This window comes from Cetorhinus maximus, chromosome 31 (genome assembly GCF_964194155.1).
Source record: "Cetorhinus maximus chromosome 31, sCetMax3.hap1.1, whole genome shotgun sequence".
NCBI lineage: Eukaryota > Metazoa > Chordata > Chondrichthyes > Lamniformes > Cetorhinidae > Cetorhinus > Cetorhinus maximus.
This window is the reverse complement of record NC_135909.1, coordinates 20,152,293-20,169,031: the sequence shown is the minus strand read 5'-3', so window position 1 is coordinate 20,169,031 and position 16,739 is coordinate 20,152,293. Positions and strand designations below refer to the sequence as shown.

The 16,739-nt window shown below is 42.6% G+C and overlaps 1 protein-coding gene across 1 annotated transcript in view; it reads left to right on the top strand.

Moving 5' to 3' along the window:
* Window positions 1-16,739, top strand: part of LOC144670314 (histone H2B-like) — a 1,149,071-nt gene that overhangs the window by 666,219 nt on the left and 466,113 nt on the right. The gene's annotated exons all lie outside the window — the stretch shown is intronic.

Here is a 16,739-nt window from a genome sequence, read left to right as displayed (position 1 = left end):
TCATTGCCTGTGACATTTCTTCAATTAACAATCTACTTCAGCCTCTCCTTGGAGTGAAATGTCTTCTGTCGTCTTTCCTTTGTTGTGAATTACTATTCAGTCAGTTGTTCTCTTGCTTTTTACAATCAGGAAGTTGTGAGTTCAAAACTCACTCCAGAATCCTGAGCACAAATTCAGGCTGACGCTCTAGTGCAGTAATCAGTGAATGTTTCACTGTAAGTGGTGCCAGCTTTTAGATGATATGGTAAATTGAGGTGCCCTCTGCCTTCTCAGGTACAGTATACCAAGCACCATTTCGGAGAGGGGCGGGGGGGTTATCCCATGGTGTCGGAGCCCACATTCATCCCTCAATTAAAAGCACTTTATAACAGATTATATTTTCTTTATCACATTGCTGCTCCTGGAAGCATTTTTTTAACAAATTGTTCAAAAACATGGTGATTGAAATCCTGTGAGGAAAAAATCAAATTATTATTGAAAACTCTGCTGAGTGAGCTTCATTGGACAGCAGAGAAATCAGGTGAGGAATTCGAGTAAATCGACACCAGAGGAAAAGTCAACGTCAAAACTGGATCATCTCTTGTGAAGATCAATGAGTAAAAGCTGAGATCTCCGCACATCATCAGTTCATTGACCAGAGACACTCACAGTTGTACTTTGTACAATGTGTCTCTAATGCAAACCTGAAGGAATGAAAGCTTCCAAGTTCAAGGTGATATTGGGGATGGAATTCCATATTTTAAATAAGTGATAAAGAATGAACAATTATATCTGTCAAAACAATAATTATCTGTGTCTTTGACGTGATGCTGTTTCCGCTATGCTGATAATCTTGTCCTTCTCGATGGTCAATGTCTCAGGGTGGACGTTGCTGTCCAAATAAGCATGGAAATTACTGCAGGGTGTCCTGTAGATCGGACATACTGAAGCTAATATGTATAAACTTCATTATATCGTGTCCAAATAAGATATTTGTTTTCTTTTTTGTTACTCAGATAATCATAGAGTGATAGAGAGCAAGGGAAGGCCGTTCGGACCATGGCCTGAAATGGGCTGAGAGAAAGGGGAAATCCTCGGCTGGTGTATTGTTGCAGCACTTCTGCTGCGTCCATGTGTAAATTAAAACGATTTGAGAGATTGGTTACAGATTGAAGTGTTAACTGGAAGCAAGAAGCTGATGTAAATTTACTATGAAACAAATTCAGAGGTGATCTTGTGTCGCAGCCAAATGTGGTTTTTTTTAGTGTTAATGAGAATTTAAATAAACTGAGTATGGTTTCAATCCATCGATCGCTGGGTCAGGAGGCCAGCACGCTTTTGCACACCAGTCTCCTCCGAAGCAACATTTTTCTACTGCCTATTACCGTTGTTTGGTAGCCAAACACCTATTCACTTCCTCATTACATTTTAAACAAGAGCACAACTATTGGGAAGCTCACCCAAGCTCCGCAAATCCACTTACGCTACCACAAATATACCAGACAGAGAAAGATACACAGGAAAGTAGCAAGAGACTATCAGGGTAAACACAATCGCTGACAGGAAAAGGTGCTGAACAAACCAGCAAGATATTACAATGGAGAAACTGATAATTTACGAAAAGGTATTTCCTGCTGCATAAAGATTGGGCCTGTTTTAAAAGTAGTTCCTATTGTGTAACTGTGCTTCCTGCTGTAAAACTGATCCCTCTGTGGTGAAACTGTGATTCTGCCGTTGAAACATCCTCACTGTCGTTGTGTAAAATGCTTCCCTGCTGTGCAAATGTGCTCCCGGCTGCCTAAATATGATCCGTTGTGCGCAAAAAAAATTTCTGTTCGATAAAGATATTTCCTCTAGTTTAAAGATGTTTTCTGTTCTGTGAGGAGGTTTTCTGTGGGAAAATATGTTCTTCCTGATGTCATGGTCTTCCTTGTCAAGTGCTGCCTTGATATCAAGGGCAGTCGCTGTCACTTCGCCCATTGAGTTCAGCAGTTTTGTCTATGTTTGGGCCAAGGCTGCAGTGCAGTCAGGAGCTGAATGGTCCTGGTGGATCCCAAACTAAGCGTCAATGAACAGGTTATTGCTAAGTAACTGCTGCTGGATACCACTGTCAAAGACCCCATGCATCATTTCTTTATTTTGATAGGGAGGACAATAATGCGGTGGTACCTCGCCTGGTTGCATTTGTCCTGCTTATTTTTTGTGGACATGACATGCCTGTTGGCATAGCCAGCGACTCGTCGGGGGGATTGGGGGGGGAGGGGATATTCTGGATCTTGTGCAAAGCTCTCGTTAAACCGGAATGGGATTACTGTCATCAAACCTCGACTGTGGCTGTTAAACCTTGGGAGAACATGTGATTGTGGGATACATGAGGCATCTATAAAACTCTGCTACTATACCTGAATGAGATTTGTTCTGTATCTGTCAGTCACTACACAGGTAATGCTTGCGAGTGTAAGATTTATTCTGTATCTCAGTCTGTCGAACGGCTTGTGAGATGCGATTCCTTCTTTATCGGTCAATGTCTAGTACTGCATGTGAGGGCGGGGTTAATTCTGGCTTTTCCCTTGTCTTCACCCTCCTCTCCACCATCCTCCACATTGAATGGATCATCACTTGTCATTTCTTAACAAGGCAGCCAGTTGTTGTGACCTGAATATTCAGCCGGGAAATGAGGTGGAAGCAGATTCGATATAAACTTACATGAGTGAAACGAAAAATACGGGATGGAAAAATATTTTAGGGCTATTGGAAAGGACAGAGGAGTGGGGCTGATTTGGGACAAATGAGCTTGCTCTGATACGATTAACACAAACACATCCTCTTGTTTTGCAGTTTATTAGGAAATGGCGGACAGCCCTTCCCAGAATGCTCGGGGTGATGTATAACGGCCTATCTCTATCAGATAGGCACTGCGCAGGTGCAATAGGTCGTACACCGGAAATCCTGCCTGCCCCGGGCAGTCGCGCGTCACAGCTCCCAGAACCTGAGGTTGGCCGAGCGCAGCCTCAGTAACGCCGAGTCTCAGCGGCTCTCAGAGCCCGAATCAGAGCCGCCGTGTCCGGCGGACGTGCGGAGAGGGACCCGGGGGACTTCACCATGAAGCCGATGGTGCAGCGCCTCCCCCATCCCAGCCGCCGCTTCCCGATTTCTTCCCCCGTTTGCACCGAGTCTTTGATGCGGTAACAGAGAGGGTTGGGGAGGGTGATGCTGTTCATGTGGTTTACATGGATTTCCAAAAGGCATTTGATAAAGTCTCACACAACAGACTTGTCAACAAAGTTACAGCTCATGGAATAAAAGGGACAGAGCAACATGGATATGGGATTGGCTGAGTGACTGGAAACAGAGGGTAGCGGTGAATGGTTGTTTTTCAGACCGGAGGAATGTTTATAGTGGAGTTACCCAGGCGTCGGTGTTAGGACCCCTGCTCTACCTGATGTTAATGTTGGTGCACGGGGCACCATTTCAAAATTTGCGGATGAGATTAAACTTGGTGGTATTGTGAACTGTGAGGAGGTAAAAGGTCTACCTCGGAATTTCACAGGACCGGCTGTGGGGAGCATGCACACTCTCAATGCCTGGGGAAGTCAGTGCATTAAATAGAGCGGTTTCCGAGATGCAGGGAATTGTGGGAACTGCAGCCACCATGAGCAGATGTTAGTAAGTGTTTTTTTGCAGGCTTACTGTCAGTGACCTGAAATGTGATCTCTGTTTCTCTTTCCACAGATGCTACCTGACGTGCCATGTCTTTTGAGCATTTTCTCTCCTCATTTCAGATTCCCAGTATCCACCTGATTTTGCACGTGAATTATTGCTGGTGTTGCTCACAAAACCGAGGCCAGAAACACAAACTGACAAATGCAGATCCCTTTTGCGTAAGGGTGGATGTTGGAAGTGGAAGTCGTTCCTCACTTTCTTTGAAGGTATGTTCTTGTTGGCTGACTTTGAATTGCGGAGCAGAGAGAGGAGACATTGATGGGTTTAACCACGAGAACTTTTAAGTACAGGAGGGCCCAACCATTTCTGATAAAAGGTCATTAACTGTTTCTTGTACAGTAACAGAGACTGACAGGAAGTGAATTTCACATTTACATACATGAACAAAGAGTGACAGAGTTAGTTCCACCCACACTTAGTGTAAAAGAGGTTGATAGTGTTAATTCATTGAATCATAGAATGATTACAGCACAATTGGAGGCCATTCAGTCCATTATGACTATGCTGGCCATCTGAAGGAGCAATTCACCTCATGCCACTTCACTGCCTGTTCCCCATAGACCTGCACTTTGTTCCTTTTTGGATAATAATCCAATTCTCTCTCGAGTGCTTCGATTGAACCTGCCTCCCCCACATTCTCAGTCATATTCCCCAGCTGCTCGCTGCATGACAAGGTTTGTCCTCATGTTACCATTGCTTATTTTGCCAATTACCTTCAATCTGTGCCCTCTGGTCCTATTTCTTTCTAACAATGCGAGGGAAAAATTTTTCATGTCTACTCTGCCACACTCACAGTAACAGAAACTGACAGAAAATTAATTCCAAATACATAGAGTAATGCAGATTATTAGAGTTTTGATTCAAACTCATGTACGGTAATGGACTCAGACAAAGAATTAGTTTCACATCACTTCCAATACCAGACTTTGGCTGGAAGGTAGAACCATAGGACCTAGAAAAGTTACAGCACAGAACGAGGCCATTCACCCCATCTTGTCCATGCCAGCCCGAGGACACCCAGGTGTCCTTTCTAATCCCACCTTCCTGCAACTGGCCCATAGCCCTGTAGCTTACAGCACTTTAGGTGCAGATCCAGGCACTTCTAAAAAGAGTTTCAAGTTTCTGCCTCTACCGCCAACTTGGGCAGCGAATTCCAGCCACCCACTACCCTCTGCGTAAAAAAGTTCTTCCTCATGTTCCCCCTACACCTTCTGCCATTTATCTTGAATCTGTGTCCCCTTGTTCTAGAATTCTCCACCAAGGGAAACAATTTTATCCTGTCCACTCTATCTATTCCCCTCATAATGTTATACACCTCAATCAAGTCACCTCTCAGCCTTCTTTGTTCAAAGGAAAATTACCCCAACCTATCCAATCTCTCCTCGTAGCTACACTTTTCTAACCCTGACAACATTTTTCTAAACCTCCCCTGCACTCTCTCCAGAGCTATTATGTCCTTCCTGTAATGTGGTGACCAGAACTGCACACAATACTCCAGTTGTGGCCTCACCAGGTAATTCCAGAATCACACATAGCAACCAAGTTTGACTGAAATTTAATTTCACACTCACTCACAGTAACTGAGATTCACACAGAGTGAAGAGCACACTCACTGCATGACTGAGACTGACAGACATGGAATTAATTCCACATCTATGTACAGTAACAGAGCTTGACATGTAAGGTATGAATTCCACACCCACAGACAGTACCAGAAACTAAGCGAAAGAGAGTTAATTCCTCACTCACACACAACAGAGACAGAGCGTTAATGTCACACTCATATATAGTAACACAGATTGACAGACGATGAATGTGGAATTAACTTTTTTGAAGTGACAGAGCCTGAAAGAGAGTTACTTCCATAGGCCTATACAGTAACAGAGACTGACAGACACAGAATTAATTCTACACTCCAATACGGTAACTGACAAACTTAATTTTATTCACCGAAAGTAACAGGTTATCATGCAAAGAGTTAATTTCACACTCTTGTACAGCAACCAGCATGGTCAGAATAGAAAGCTAAATCAGCACTTGCACACATGACAGAGATTCACACTCATATGTAATAAGAGTGATTTGCAGAGAATTAATTGCACACTCTAAGTAACAGAGGCTGACAAGTAGTTTGTTTACTCCTCACTCACATAGATTAACATAGACTAATATGAGAGTGTGAAATAACTGTCTTAATTACTCTCAGTCTCTGTTATTGTAGGTTAATTCCTCACTAAAACGTTAATGGAAATTGACAGGTCCTTAATTCCACTCACAGATATCCTAACAAAGACTGTGAAAGAGAATTCCACACTTACAGTAACTAAGACCGACCGATAGAGAGTTAATTCCGCACTCACATACAGTAACTCAGACTGACCCATGGAGACTTTGATCCACACTCACCTACAGTAACAGAGACTGACTGATTGTAGTTAATTCCACACTCACGTTCAGTAACAGAGACTGACCAATAGAGAGTTAATCCTGCATTTACATTCATTAACAGGGATTGATATAAAGATTTAATTGCACATTCTCATACAGTAACAGAGACTGACCAACAGAGAGTTAATCCTGCATTCACATACATTAACAGGGACTGATATAAAGATTTAATTGCACATTCTCACACTGTAACAGAGATTGACTGAGATTTAAATTGCACACTCACATTCAGTAAGTGATAGACAGAGAATGAATTCCACACTCACATGTAGATCAGACTGAGTTAGTTCCACACTGAAATAGAGCAAAAGAGACTAAAAGACAGGATCAATCCCACAATGACAAATTAAAAATATAAGAAAGAGAAGCAGGAGTAGGCCATTCAGCCCATCAGGCCAGCATAGCCATTCAATAAGACCATGGCTGATCTGATTGTGGCCTCAACTCCACTTTACCATCCACCCTATAATCCTTGACTCTCCTGTAGATCAAAAATATGTCCACTCCACTTGAATATATTCAATGATCCGACCCACCCTCCACTGCACTCTAGGGTTCTGAATTACAAAGGAAATAAATTCCTTCTCATCCCCATCTTCAATGGGAGATGTTCATTTTTAAACTGTGCCCTCTGGTTCTAGTTTCCCCATAAATGGAAACATTCCCCTCAACATCTACCCTCAGAATCTTATATATTTCAATGAGATCACCTCTCCTTCTTCGAAACTCCAATGGTGATTGGCCCAACCTGCTTAAACATTCCTCATAAGACAACTTCTTCATGTCAGGAATCAGTCTAGTCAAACTTCTCTGAACTGTCCTCAATGCAAGTATATCCCTCCTTAAATAAGGAGACCAAAACTTTACACAGCGCTTCACATGTCGTCTCACCAATGACCTGTTGTCGTAGCAAGACTTACCTACTTTTATATTCCACCCCGCCTTGGAATAAAGGCCAACACTCCATTCGCCTTCCTAATTACTTGCTGCAGCTGCACATTAACTTCTTGTGATTCATGTACAAAGACACCCAGATCCCTTTGTACTGCAACATTGTGTAGTCTCTCTCCACGGTATCACAGTATCTTTACAGTGCAGAAGAAAACCATTCAGCTCCTCAAGTCTGCAGTGGGTCTCTGAAAGAGCATTCCATCTAGTCCCACTTCCCTGCCTTATCCCTGTATCCTTGCACGTTCTTTCTTTTCAGGCAGCAGTCCAATTCGCTTTAGAATACCGCGATCAAACCTGCCTCCACCACACTTTCACGAAGTTTGTTCCAGTCTCCAACCACCCTCTGGGTGAAAAAAAAATCTTCTCATCACATTTTCTCCTTTCGCCAATTATTTTGAATCTGTGCCCTCTAGTTCTTGATGTTCTCTTGAGTGGTAACAGTTTATCTCTATTTGCCCTGTCCAGACCCCTCAAGATCTTGAACACCTCTCAGCATTCTTTTCTCCAGGGCAAAGAGTCCCAACCTCTCCAATCTGTCCTCACAGCTACAGTTCTTTACCACTCTAATTATTCTTGTGAATCGCCTCTGTACTCTCTCTAATACCTTCACATCCTTCCTCAAGTGTAGTGCCCAGAACTGGACTCAGTACTGCAGATGAGGCCTAACGAGTGTTTTATACAAATTCAACATAACCTCCTTACTCTTATACTCAATGACCCTGTAATTAAAGCCTATGATACTATTTGCTTTATTAACTGCTCTTCAACATGCCCTGCCATGTTCAATGACGTATGTACGTACACACAGAGGTCTTTCTGTTCCTGCACCTCCTTTAGAGGCTCTCCCTTTATTTTATACTGTCTCAGCAGATTGTTCCTGCCAAAATGAATCAGCTCACACTTTTCTGCTTTGAACTTCATCTGCCACTTGTCTGCCCATTCCGCCAACATGTCTATGTCCTTTTTAAGTTCACAGTTGACAATATTTCCAATCTTTGTATCGTATGCAAATTTTGAAATCATACCCAGCACACCCACAGTCTAGGTCATTAATATATATCTTTTAAACAATGTTTTGTTTTTCTATTCTTCCCATCAAAGTGGAAAACTCACATTTTCCCACATTGTATTGCAAATGATTGCCACTCACTTAAACTATCTATATCCTCTTGCAGACACTTGTTGTCCTCCTCACCACCTGCTTTTCCACCTATCTATGTGTTGTTTGAAAATTTGTTGATGGTCTGTCCCTTCATCTGAGTCATTAATATAGATTGTAAAAAGCTGAGAACCCAGCACTGTTCCCTGTGGCACTCTACTAGTTGCAGTTTGCTTACCTGAAAGCTTACACTTGCAAACAAGAACAGAGACTGATGGACAGAGAGTTAATTACACCTTATTATAGCTTGACAGAGTGAATTCTGCACTCATACAGTAACAGAGATTTACAGTGTGTAATTACCATACTAAAATACATTATTGGAGACTACAGGATATAGAATTAATTCACACTCACAAAGTAACGGAGACGACGGAGAGAGAATTAAATCTACTTTCAATTAGAGATGGAGAATGATTAATGCTGCCCTCATATGCAGTAACAAAGATTGACAGTTGATTACACTATCACATGCAATAACAGCGATGAACAAAGGATTTATGCCCCACTCACATACACTAATAGAGAACACCAGATACAGAATTAATCCCACCCTCTCTCACACTAATGAAGATGGACAGAGCGGTAATTCTGCACTGAAACACAGGAGCACAGATCGACTAACAAAGAGTTATTTGTGCACTCAATCACACTAACAGAGATTGAGGGAGAGTTAATTCCAGACTCACTTGCAGTAATAAAGGCTGGCAGATACAAAATTAATTCCATTCTCAAATAGACTAATGGAGACAGATAGGTAGAAAGTTACCATAATTCTGCCCTGAAACACAGTAACAGAGACTGCAAGATAGAGAGTTAATCATGCACTCACATACAGATTGACAAATACCAGGGATTAGTTAATTCTACATCCCCATACAGTAACAGAGATGGACAGGGAGGGAGTAAATTCCACACTCTCGTACAATAACAGTGACCTGGTTCACACTTGAATAATTCATCTGGCTTGCGTCACACGGCCTCTTCATTGTTTCATCATATTTTCTATCTTCCTCATCATCCAAGGAGCCCTGGCTTTGGTTTCCCTCCCTTCTCCCTTATTGGAATGTACCTAGTCTGTACCTGAAACATCTCCTCCTGAAAGATCATCCGTTGCTCTGTTACAGTTTTTCCTTTCAGCCTCTGCTTCCATTTCACCCTGGCTAAATCCCCTCTCCCCCCATTGAAGTTAACCCTCTACCAATCACTCTTAACCAAGGGTCCACCCACAGACACTTGGTTCACGTGGCCAACCTTGGCCCACCTCATTCCCCAGCACCAGATCCAGCAATGCCTCCTTCCTAACTGGACTGAGAACATTCTGGTCCAGGAAGTGCCTCTGAACACATTTCAGAAATCCCCAGATATCACCACTCTATCGTTCTTATACATCTGTGATTTTCCTGCAGATTTGCTTCTCTATCCCTCTCACTACACCTCCCTTTTTTCCTTCTCTCTCTGTTCTGAACACTTTGTATCCTTGAATATGAACCCGATCCTCACCATTTTTAAACTGCGTTTTAATCATTACCACTACATCATTTTCCCACATGGCTATTTGTGCTTTGAGATCACCAACGTTATTCACTACACATTATGCGATTACAAACATACAATCCAAACAGTTCCTTGTATTCCTCTTAGATTCTTCTTCATCTACTCCTATCTTATATGCTCCTACTTCCTTCTCTAGTTATTCCTCTTTTCTACTTCTATATACTGATTCCCAGCCCCTGTGAGCTTAATTAAAACCCTCCCCAACCACACGAGTGACCCTCCCCACATGGACATTGGTCCCAGTCTTGTTAAGGTGCAACCTGTTCCTTTTAAATAGTTGTTTCCTCTTCCAGAATTGGCCCCAATGTCCCACGAATCTGAAGCCCTCCCACCTCCTGCACTGGCCGCAAGCCACATATTGACATTTACATATTTACATTTCTACTCCCACTAGCACATGCCACAGTAGTAGTAATCCAGAGATTACTGCCTTTGAGGTCCTACTTTTTAACAACCTCCCTAGCTGCTGAAATTCTGACTGAGGGACCTCAATACCTGTCCTCCCTGTGTCATTGATACTGACGTGTACGACAACCTCTGGCTCACTCCCTTCTGCCTGCAGAATATTCTGTACCCTCCCCGTGATGTCCTTTACCCTGGCACCAAGGAGACAGCACACCATGTGGGACTCACATTGACCGATACAGAAATGCCTGTCTGTCCCCCTGACTATGGGATCTGCTTTAACAACTGCATTTCTACTCTTCACTTTTCCCTCCTGTGCAGTTTCTTGCCCATTGACTGCAGTTCTTCAGGGTGTCCCCATTCCCAGCAGTCTCCAGTGCTGAGTACCGGTTTGACAGTGGCACCCACCCCGCAGACTCCTGCATTTCCTGCCTGTTCCTACTCTTCTGGATGGCCACCCATCTTCGATCCTGAACTCCCTCTTTCCCTTTGGGGTGTTCACCACCTGGAACATACGATCCAGGAAACTCTCATCCTCCCTGATCCTCTGCAGTGACTCCAACTGCCCCTCAAGCTCAGAAATCCTGAGCTCGAACTCAAGCAGCTGGAGACACTTGTATGCAATTGGCCCCTAGACACATGAAGTGTCTTGAGGTTCCCACATGGGGCAGGAACTGCAAACAACAGGTCACAGCTGCCCATCCATGATCTAAATAAACCCCTATTCCCTCTTTTAGAATCTAATCAGTACTTTGTTTAAATTATTAATTTTATTTAAGGCCTCTTGACCTGCCCTGCACTAATACTCTTATTACACTTATACTTACTGTTATACTTACCCTGATTGAAATGTTTAATTTTCCAGCTCCTTGTTTAAATCAATGCCCTAATTTAGAGAAATCGGCACAAACCAACCAGCTCCCTTCTTTCCCCTGATATCATGCTTTGACTATTTATTATAAACATGGCCGGTTTGCTCTAACCCCTCCCTCACAGCTCTTTATCCCCCCCACCGCTCTCACTCTTCTCTCCTTCTCTCTCCCACTGCTGCTCTCGGGCTGCTCTGCCGCTGCTCTTTATCCACCCCTCAGCCTCACTCAGCTCTCACTCTCACTCACTCTTGGCTCCTCCACACTCCCAAGTTTCTGACTGTTTAGGAAATTCTCAGATCTTTCTTTACTCCAAGATGGATAATCTCACACTTCCCCATGTTGAACATCTTCAGCCAGTTTTGTTCACCCACGGAATCTGTCAATGACCCTTTGAAACCTGCTGCTCCCACCTACACTACTAACCATGTAACCTAACCTAGTGTCATCAGCAAACTTGGATATAGGCTGGAAGTTATTGAAATTTACAAGAGCTCTGGGAATGGGAATAGAACAGCCGACTGATCTGACAGAGCATCAGATCTGTCTCAATCCCCCCAGCCTGAAAAACAACCGCTCACCACTACTTTATCCTTTCTGTCCCTTTATTCAATTTTGTGTCCATGCTGCCACTGCCCCTTTGATCCCATCTGCTTGAATTTTACTAACTTCTCTATTATGTGGAACTGTTTCAAACCCCTGTGGAAGCCCAGACACACACAATCAACCTCACTCCCCTGGTCAATGTTCTCTAAAACTTCATCAGAGAACTTCATTAACTATTTCAGTCCTGATTTTCTGTTAACCAATCTGTACAGGTTGTTATTTATCAACCCATGTTCTACGAAACGATAATGAATTTTGTCCTGGATCATTGTCTCTAAACCTTTCCCCACGACCAGCATTAGACTAACTGGTCTGTAGTTACTGGGCTTATCCCTCTCCATTTTAAACACGGATGTAACATTAACATCCTGCAGTTCTGTGGCTTCACTCCCATATCCGAGGAGGATTGAAAGATTCTGGCTCGAGTCTCTGCTATTTCCACCCTTCCCTCAGTGTATCTCATCCGAATCGGGTGACTTTTCTACTGTAAGCGCTACCAACCTTGTAATTGCCTTCTCTATCTTTTTTTACCCCATCTCATTTCTCCACCAGCTCCTCCTTCACTCTGACATTAGCGGCATCCACTTGTTTTGTGATGACAGATGTAATGTTCCCATTTAATCCCTCAGCCATGCTCTCTGCCTCCACAGGATCTCCTAATCAGCCGACCCTTTCAATGACTGTCCATATGTTGGTAACATCCTGCAGTGTTTTCCCTTGTGTTACCCTCTAACCCTTTCTCATACACTCTCACTCTGCTGATCTAATTACCTTTTTCAGCTCTCCTCTGTACTTTCTGTATGCTGCTTGGCTCTCTAATGTATTAATCATCTGACATTTATCATCAGCCTGTTTTGGCGTACGCACAGACATAAGATGCACCTAATCCCCACTCTCAACAAATGCTTTTAACTCTGTCTTCCTCTGCACAGATGCTGTCAGACCTGCTGAGTTTTTCCAGTGATTTTTGACTTTGTTTCAGATTTCCAGCATCCACAGTATTTTGCTTTTATCCATGTTTTAAAGTTATCACTCCTATTCCCACTGTGTTTGAGCTTGCAGGATACTCAATTTCTTGTTTGTAATTTAATTGTTACAATTCATTTATCGCAAAGTTAAGATTGTTTTTGAATTGTCAATTCATTTGCACTGTAATTCTAGTTTATTTGAATTCAATGTCTCAACAAACTGGAAGTTTACTAAGGAAAATCTAGACATGACTTACTTGTTCTGCAATAAGCTGTCTGCTCCACCCAGTTCAGTGAATCCTGTCCTAAACAAAATGCTTTATCCAGACAATATCTCTACTTGATGATCTGAGGATTCACGGGGCTCTCGGCTTTTACTCATTGATCTTCACACGAGTTGATCCAGTTTTGAATGTTGACTTGTTCGCTGATATCGATTTTCTCGGATTCTTCACCAGATTTCTCTGCTGCCCAATGAAGTTCTCTCAGCAGAGTTCTCAATAATAACTTGACTTTTCCTCACAGGATTCCAATCTTGATGGTTTTTGAACTTTTTATGGCACAGTGGATAGCAAGTGCTGAGCTGCTCAAATCCCAGAGGGAAACTTAAAACAGCTGCCATGACTGTTTGCAATTTGTACTTTATTTCATGCCTTGAATTCAGTAGTAGTGAGCCCACTAAGACTTAGAGGTTTTTTTACAAAACTAAAGTAAACATTTATTAATAGAAGAAAAGATTTTAAGCACATGTATGGGCCTTCAAATTTCTACAATAATAACTGCTAAATCTCCTAATTAATCTATCTCCCAGTTACACCTCCATTAAGGTAACAGTAATACAAAATAGATTCAACAGACCCAGACAAAGCACAAAATACCCTTGACAGGGAGATTCACAATGAGTTTTCTCAGCTTCAGTTCCTGTAGACAGCATCTTGGTACTTTGTAGTTGGAGGCTTTTCACACTTGTTGGATCTTACCATGCCTTTTGCTTACACATAAACTCAGTTCCTTTATATATGTTTCTCCGTTTTTAATAAAAATCCCATTGTTCCAATATGTATTTGAAACTTTACTTTCTCCATAATATAAACCTTTCATAGCGCTCATGCTATCAGTAATCTTTGGAAAAAATAAACACACTGTTTGTCTTAGCCTCCATATGGTTAGGTGTAACACCTTACTATCTCTTTGAAATTCACTACTCTGCTTTATCTAAAAACACAAATGTTCTTCACTCCTCACATTCTAAAACTTCAGCCATGTTTACATATTTAGCATTTCAAACCGAGTAACACCTAGATAACACAAAAACTCCAGACTAGCTGTTTGGAATTAAATTGAAACCCCTCCCACACACACAAACTCAATCAGAGAAACTAATCCAAACCCCACTATTAACCTACCTTTACAATAAATCACAATAACATTATGAAAAATATTATATTTTCATGACAAACTATTTTATTAACGGATTTAGTTTTGTAAATGTCTCCCTCGTTGTACATGACTCCCCATTTCAGTTTCCTCCAGATTTAGTCTTTTTCTTTCTGAAGAGGGGGTGGAGGAATTAATTTTAACAGGCAACGTGTTCAGACTGGCTGGTAATTTGAAATCCTGCTTGGTCCAGGATTATGAAGACCAGGATATAGTAACAGAAATAAACTATTCTTCCTCATGTCTGCTGTGCCATTTAATGAGTCATTTTTATTTTAACTCAATCTACCCAGCTTGGTTTTGAAATCCTTAAAGCACTTACCAGACAGAAGCTACCAGCTTCAGTTTGGAAATTTTCGGTTGACCCCCAGTCTTAACAGTTCAAAATTTCCACCATTATTTGTATGAAGAAGTTCTTCCTGAAATTACCCCTGAAAGGCCTTGTTCTAATTTTAAGGTTATGCCTCCTTGGTGAGAACACCCTGCACCAGAGGCAATAGTGTCTCTCATAGAGTCATAGAGTTATACGGCACAGAAACAGGCCCTTCGGCCCATCGTGTCCATGCTGGCCATCAAGCACCAATCTATTCTAATCCCATTTTCCAGCACTTGGACCATAGCCTGTGTGCTATGGCATTCCAAGTTCTTATCTCAATACTTATTAAATGTTGTGAGATTTCCTGCCTCTACCTCCCCCTCAGTGTGTTCCAGATTCCAACCACCCTCTAGGTAAAAACTTCTTTCCTCAAATTCCCTCTAAACCTCCTGCCCCTGAGCTTAAATCTGTGTCCCCTGGTTATTGACACCTCCATTAAGGGAAAACTTTTCTTCATATCTACCCCGTCTATGTCCCTCATAATTTTGTATACCTCTCTCAGGTCCCCCCTCATCCTTCTCCGCTCTAAGGAAAGCAACTCTAGCCTATACAGTCTCTCTTCCTAGCTGAAACGCTCCAGCCCAGGCAATATCCTGGCGAATCTCCTCTGCACCATCTCCAGTGCAATCACATCCTTCCTATAGTGTGACAACCAGAACTGCACACAGGACTCCAATTGTTGCCTAACTAGCATTTTATACAACTCCAACACAACCTCCCTGATCTTATACTCTATGCCTCAGCTAATAAAGGCAAGTATCCCATATGCCTTCTTAATCACCTTATTTACAGGTGCTGCTCCCTTCAGGGATCGATGGACATTTAAACCAAGGTCCCTCTGTGCTCCCTAGGGTCCGACTATTCATTGTGTATTCCCTTGCTGTATTAGCCCTCCCAAAATGCATCACCTCAACCCAATTAAATTCCTTTTGTCACTGCTCTCCCCGCCTTCCCAGCCCATCTATATTGTCCATAATCTAAGGCTTCCACCTCACTATTTACAACGCCACAAATTTTCATGTCATCTGTGAACTTACTGATGATACATAGGAACTAGGAGTAGGCAATTCGGCCCTTCTAGCACGCCCTGCCATTCTTTATGATCATGGCTGATCATCCAACTCAATAGCTTGCTCCCGCTTTCTCCCCATATCCTTTGATCCCTTTCTCCCCAAGGGCTATATCTAACTCCTTGAAAACATACAATGTTTTGGCCTCAACTACTTTCTGTGGTAGCGAATTCCACAGGCTCCCCGCTCTTGGGTTGAAGAAATTCCTCCTCATCTTTGTCCTAAATGGTCTACCCCATATCCTCAAACTGTGACCCCTGGTTCTGGACTCCCCCACCATCGGAACATCCTTCCTGCATCTACCCTGTCTAGTCCTGTTAGAATTTTATACGTTTCTATGAGATCCCCACCTCATTCTTCTGAACTTCAGCGAATATAATCCTAACCGTCTCGATCTCTCCTCATATGTCAGTCCCGCCATCCCAGGAATCAATCTGGTAAACCTTCGCTGCACTCCCACTAAAGCAATAACTTCCTTCCTCAGATAAGCAGACCAAAACTGCAGACAATATTCCAGGTGTGGTCTCACCAAGGCCCGGTATAATTGCAGCAAGACATCTCCGCTCCTGTACTCGAATCCTCTCCCTATGAAGACCAACATACCATTTGCCTTCGTTACCGCCTGCTGCACCTGCATGCTTACCTTCAGCGACTGGTGTACAAGGACACCCAGGTCTCGTTGCACATTCCCCTCTCTCAATTTACAGCCATCCAGATAATGTTCCTTCCTGTTTTTGCTACCAAAGTGGATAATCTCACATTTATCCACATTATAATGCATCTGCCATGCATTTGCCCTCTCAGCCAGCTTGCCCAAATTATACTGAAGCATCTCTGCATACTCCTCACAGCTCACCCTCCCACTCACCTTTGTCTCATCTGCACACTTAGAGAAACTACATTTAGTTCCCTCATCTAAATCATTAATATACATTGTCAATAGCTGTGGTCCCAGCACCGATCCCTGTGGTACCCCACTAGTCACTGCCTGCCATTCGGAAAAACACCCATTTATTCCTACCCTTTGTTTCTTGTCTGCCAACCAGTTTTCTATCCATCTCAATACACTACCCCCAATCCCATGTGCTTTAATTTTACACGCTAATCTCTTATGTGGGACTTTGTCAAAAGCCTTCTGAAAGTCCAAATAAACCACATCCACTGGCTCCCCCTCATCAACTCTACTTTTTA